General features: G+C 48.4%; 1 long non-coding RNA gene across 1 annotated transcript; it reads right to left on the reverse strand.

Annotated features, from left to right (window-relative positions):
- Window positions 1-2,685: 2,685 nt before the first annotated feature.
- LOC115510052 lies at window positions 2,686-5,388 on the reverse strand. The gene is made up of 2 exons (XR_004343353.1): window positions 3,962-5,388; window positions 2,686-3,598 (listed from the first exon to the last, which is right to left on the reverse strand). It is a non-coding gene; the product is annotated as an uncharacterized LOC115510052 (long non-coding RNA).
- Window positions 5,389-6,446: the final 1,058 nt, after the last annotated feature.

Below are 6,446 nucleotides of genomic sequence, written 5' to 3' on the forward strand. Positions count from 1 at the left end.
TGGATTCTATTGGCCTTTTATATTATAATGGCCTCCCTGGGTCAGGGAGCCAACGTGGGGATCTTTTCCAGCTGTCACTCAGAAACTGGAGATCTAGCCCTCCAGTGACATGGACAAGGGCCAAAATCTGACTTTTCACATGATGGGTGGACCTACAGTGGTACTCTCAGACCCAGGAAATTGGCATTGATTCAAAGTCTTCGTCCAATGCCTCCTGAAAGGTTTGAGTATTTCCCTTTCTTCTCCCAGTTCCCCCGGTGAATGACCACAGGCGTTTTTGGAGAAAGCAAGACAAATGTTGCCATTACACTCATGTGGTAGTATAGCGGACATGCTTCCCAAGGGCAAGTAGCATATCCTTCATTCAAGGGGCTTTAGATCAATAAATGAACTCAAGCCTAGGTGTTAGGTGATGGTTGCAGTGACGTAAGTTAGGACTTTTTTTTTTTTTGCCAGGACTAGGTTTTGTTTTGCTTTGCTTTGTTTTGCTTTGTTTCTTATGTTTTATTCATTACTCAAATCAAGTAAGACCGGTGGTCACCTTTACCTCTTCAGGGCCCTCTAGCAGAGATCCTGCCTCATTCAGAACCTGCTGAATATTATGACGACCACTTCACTTTATTTCTGAGGCACTTAAATGCCACCCCCCGGCCTCCCACACGTCTCCATTCTCCCTCCCGTCTGAGGTCAGTGAACCCATTTCACTGCAGTTGCAGCCCCACCACCAAGCTCTCCTGATGTAGACTTTCCTCAAAGCAAAGGTGAAGTGTTCTGGGTTCAGTGAAGGCCATAGAGATATTAATGGGAAGGAGGCACAAAATAAATCCAGTCTTCAGAAACTTTTGAATCCTTTCCTCTACGAGATGCCCAGGGGTTTCGGGCCTTTACATTGCATTTCATGTGGGCCAGCATTCGGTCCAAGTTTGCTTTAGCCAACCCATCAATGGTCAGAACGCGGCCAGCTCCTGGAGCTAGCACAGAGAATGCCGGATCCCTGACTCGTGCATCCCTACCAAGGAGACCAGCCTGGTCCAACATTACATTTCCCCTCCCCTCATCAAGCACCACAAAAATCCATTCTCACAAATATTGCCCAGATTTCCACTGGTATCAGTGAACAGATTTTTGCAGTTCTGTATGGGTCCAAGATTCTTTCCTACTCAGTCTGTTTTTCACACTCCAGGCCAAAACTCATCCCCACCATCCCGGGAGCTTGGGAGCTTTCTCCACAAGGAAGGTGGGGACTGCTTCCACCCAGTGTTTGAGATGACCTTGGATTTCTCCCACATTCTCTTGCGTGGCTGTTCTGCTGGTCATAAGCCACACATAAAAGTGTAGCCGGCCTGTCAAATCAGCAACCGGCATAATCAGTTACCAACTTTGGTTTTTGGAGATCTCAGCCCTATCGCAGGTCATGAAGTTCTTTTCACTGTGGTCATAGAGATGTTCTATGACCGCCACCCCCAAATTATATTTCGGCTTGCTTTGTTGACTTTCCGTTTACATTATTCTATGCAGTTAGAAACAAAACATTCTATCCCACAGCCTGGGCATTTCTCATCTCAAAATTGAACCGTGACGGAAGCTATCCTTTCTCTGAGAGCCACATTCTCGGTGGTCAAATGATACCAAGTAGTACAGGAAACAACCCTTTCCTGCTCTATATACCGTGGGCTGCTCTTCAGGACCAGAGCAACAGCAGCAACTTCCCACTGTTTTGCCCCAGGAAAGCCCAACTGTTTTTAATACCCCACACTTCCTGGAGGACATGTGAACTATGACTCCATTCTTCTTCCAATTTCTCTGTCAGGAGACTTGGGCTGCAAACAAGTTAATCCAACTCTGGGCAACTTAAGCAAAAAATGGGTGCATTGGATAGATACCAGTTGGAATCAAAGTAAAATTAAACAACCAGGCTTTGGGGGGGGCGCCTGGGTGGCTCAGTCGGTTAAGCATCCGACTTCAGCTCAGGTCATGATCTTGCAGTTCATGAGTTCAAGCCTCACGTCGGGCTCTGTGCTGATAGCTGAGCCTGGAGCCTGCTTCGGATTCTGTGTCTCCCTCTCTCTCTGCCCCTCCCCTGGTCGTGCTCTGTGTCTCTCTCTCTCTCTCTTAAAAATGAATAAACATTAAAAAAAAAAAAACAAACCCAACCAGGCTTTGAGAAAAAGATAGGAATGAGGGCAATATGGGGATGGAGGTACTTAGAGCCCACGAATCACCTTTTTCGGGTGTTGCCATTAAAATGCTTGGGTGAGGGGCGCCTGGGTGGCGCAGTCGGTTAAGCGTCCGACTTCAGCCAGGTCACGATCTCGCGGTCCGTGAGTTCGAGCCCCGCGTCGGGCTCTGGGCTGATGGCTCAGAGCCTGGAGCCTGTTTCCGATTCTGTGTCTCCCTCTCTCTCTGCCCCTCCCCTGTTCATGCTCTGTCTCTCTCTGTCCCAAAAATAAATAAACGTTGAAAAAAAAAAATTTTTAAATGCTTGGGTGACAGCACTCTGCTCTAGCTAAAACTTCCCGGAGAACTGGGTCTCCCTGGACTAGTTTGGGTCACATGCCCACCCCACGGCTGAGGGAATGGAGGAACTCCCACTGACAGTCTCCCCAGGACACAGATGGTGGAGGCGTAGTTTCCTGAAGAAAACGTGGGGTGCCTTCATTAAAAACGAGGGAAAGGGATCCTGAGTGGGCAAAACGAACAAATATTTATTATAATACCACCGATGGGAATGGTAGATAGGTGGCTTGGCTTCAGCAACAGCAGAAACCAGGAATAAGAGAGAAAGACAGACATTGAATCTGTACGACACGGCAGACAACAGGGTCACCAATATCTCTCTCAGTTCCACATCTCGTGGCGCCTCCACCAGAGAACTCTTTCCCAGTTCTAGGTTGAAAACTGTGTCAGAGATGACTGGCCCAGTTCTGGATGAGGTTGCTGGGTCACTCCACTGTGGCAAAGGGTTGGGTCTATGAGAACACAGCAGCCACCATGTGAACCCCTGGCTGGCGTGGGAGTCGAGCAGTTTCTAAAAGGACAGATCCCACAGTTATCCCCCTTACAGTCTTGCCCTCTTGGGCCTTAGTTTCATGTTCTGTAAAATGGAGAGATGATGTCCAGAGATGCTCAGGAGTAACTGGGGCACTAGGCCTGGAGGGTACATGGGAAAGCTCGGGTCATTTGGGGCTCTGGGATGTGATGTCTGTGGTAGTTTCTCCCTGTTTCCAATGACCTGGGGGTGCAGACTTCCCTGGTTAGTGAGACACAATGTTCCTCAAGGAGGATCCAATTTAAGATCTTCCCCCTCCCCAGCCCCACGTTATAGATCAAAAAACAGAGACCCAGGGAGGTCCAAGGTCATACCTGAGTCTCTCTGTGAGGAGAAGAGATTTTTGGCTTAAATAAGGCCAAGAGGAGTGTTCCTATTGGAGGAAGGGGATGGAAGGGAATCTAGTTGCCTCCTAAGGTACTTCTTGAGGCTCCCAAGAGTGAAGGTGACCTGTCAACTAATAAAAATAACCACTCATCACTTACCTGTGGCACTCTACAGTTTACAGCATGATTTCATGTCCCTTATCTGCTACTTCTCACAACAGCCCTATAAGGCAAAGCTAACAATGAAATAGAATAATCAGTTTTTGGACAGCTGAGGAAACTGGCCCACAGTCAGATGATCAGAAAGCAGTGCATCAGGGATTCAAGCTCAGGCCACCTAATATGGGGCTGTACTCAACTGGGCACCACAGCTCCCTGTTCTCACTCTCTTTGGCAAACTTAACTCCCTGGGTGCCATTGAAGGAAGTGGTTTTGAAGTGTGGGTCTTCATGCTCTGGACGTGGCCTTCAGGTGCTGGCTGGGATGGTCCTTGATGACTGCCAGATCTCATATTCCAGGCCAGCCAGGCCCTGTGCCTGAGTGTGGAAAGAATTCTCCGGGAAATTTAGTAAGTTGAGACACTAACCTCATAAGGCAGGAGCTTTTGAGATGAAAGGGACAGTGTCTTTCAGAATCTTGTCTGCTAGAAAAGAAGACAAGCTCATATGTAGACTGGTGATTAACCTGTTCAAACGGAGTGGGTTCAGAACCTTCAGGAAATTCATGAGCTGAAGGGGAGGAACTGCACACACCTTGCTCCCAGAGTCAGACCTGGGTTCTGACATTGGCCCTGCCACTTACCAGGTACATGACCCTGGACCAGATCTTTGATCTCCAAGAAGCATGTCTCAAGGTCGACCTCCAACCTCTGTCAGGCTGGTATGCCAAGCCCTCCCTGCTCCACCTTTTCCTGTCTTCTTGCATGGGTAAGGAAGCGTTCAGTTACAAATGACAGAAATCCAACACCATGGCGTAAGTTCAGGTGGATCCAGAGGTTCCACAGAGGTCATCAGGTCTCCTCCCCTGCTGCTGTCCTAGCTCTGCATTCCTGTGTTGGCTTCAGTCTTAGGGAGTTACTGGAATTACTTGAATAGGATGGGAGAACACGAGTGATACCACATGGTGAGGAGGAAAGAACATGGGCCCTGAGGCCAGATGGACTTGTACTTGAATCTCTGCTACCAGCAAGCTGTGTGATCTTGGTTGTGTTTCTTGCCTCTCTCAGCCTGTTCCTTCACTTGTCTTGATATAATGACCCCGACACCTCAGAGTGTTGATGTCAAGTTCAAGTGAGGTAACCTATGTGAAAACGCCTGGCACAATAAATGTTAGGAAGAAAATAAAAAACACATATGAAGGAAACGTAAATCCAGCAGCGCTCTGGTTTTCTTTGGGAATGGTAGAGCAACTTTGAGCAGAGGCTGCTGGGAAGGGAAGTAGTGTGCATGTGTAGAGATCACAAACCAGACGCATTCTTGTACTTGAAGCCACAGTTGGGGTCTCAGAATGAATAGCGGGGTCAAGAAGTCTGGGGTGGAATCCAGACCCGACATGGCCAAACCTCGGGCCTCAGTTGCATTGTCTGTAAGGCAGGAAGCTGGCTGAGAGTAAGCATCTCTTACATTGCACAGGGTGGGGTGGTTTCCCTCTGATGCTTCAGTCTCATCAGCAATGACACCCCTTCCCATGGACCACAAGGCCCCACCTGCTCATCTTCACTCACCCCTCTGATGTCACTGCCACCTACTCTGTCCTTTGTTCACCGTTCCAGGCAGGGCGGCCATCCTTCCAACAAATCAAACTTCTGTCCTGGCCTCAGGGCCTTTGTTCTTGATGCTCCTTCAGCATGGAATGTCCACCATCCATGGGCTCTGCCTGGCTGGCTTCTTCCTGTCATTCAGGTCTCACTTCAAAAGCCATCTCTTCAGAAAACCTGCCTGGATCACTCTACATAAAGGTGTCTCTGGGGCGCCTGGGTGGCTCAGTTGGTTGAGCGTCTGACTTCAGCTCAGGTCGTGGTCTTGCAGTTTGTGAGTTCAAGCCCCGCGTTGGGCTCTGTGCTGACAGCTCAGAGCCTGGAGCCTGCTTCAGATTCTGTATCGCCCTCTCTCTCAAAAATAAATATTTTTTAAAAATTAAAAAAAAGCTGTCTCTCTCTGCATCTTCATGCATGCACATGTGCAAACACACACACGTACACACACACGCACACACTCACATATTGCTCACAATCTCATTACTGTTTTCTTTTCCTTATGGCACTTCATCCTCCTCTGAAATGATGGTTTATTTATTTACACGTGACAGACTCGCTGTGAATATGCGTTACAGTTGCACTAGTGACTCAACTATTGCCGGCATCAGTGCCGCGGATGATGTGGTTTTCTGAAATGGAGACCAGCTCTTGGGAAAGCTCCACACAAAACAAACCGCAAGTGTCCCTTCATTCCACATAGTTCATTCTTGGAAAATTAATAGTGAAACCTTGCACAAAGTACTTTGTGTTTAGAGGTCAATGAGGTTTGGTTTTGAATAAGGTGTTGATAAACAAGTTTCTCACCAACAGAAATGTCCAGTGGGGTTTGATGCTGTGCAGGACTGCCCAGAATGCACTGCAGGACACCTAGCATCCTGCCTCTGCCCATTAAATGCTGACCGGATCCTGCGGTCATGGTCACAACAAACCATTCTGAAGCATTTCCAGAACGCTCCCTAGTGGTCAGTACTGCACACTATTGGAATCCCCTATCTATAGAAAGGGCGTAGCACTAGGGGCACCTGGACGGTTCAGTCGGCTAAGCGTCCGACTCTTGGTTTCGGCTTAGGTCACGATCCCACAGTTCATGAGTTCGGGCTCCACGTTGGGCTCCGCACTGGCAGTACGGAGCCTGCTTGGGATTCTCCTCCTCTCCCAAGCTCTCTGCCCCTCCCCCACTTGCTCATGCGCGCATGTTCTCTCTCTCTCTCAGAATGTAAACAAACTTAAAAAAAAAAAGCGTCTAGTACTAAATACCTCAGAGTCTGTGCAAAAAGATGAAACAACCTGAAAGGCTCGGCAGTGTGTCTGATGT

Source organism: Lynx canadensis, chromosome A3 (assembly GCF_007474595.2).
Source record: "Lynx canadensis isolate LIC74 chromosome A3, mLynCan4.pri.v2, whole genome shotgun sequence".
Lineage (NCBI taxonomy): Eukaryota > Metazoa > Chordata > Mammalia > Carnivora > Felidae > Lynx > Lynx canadensis.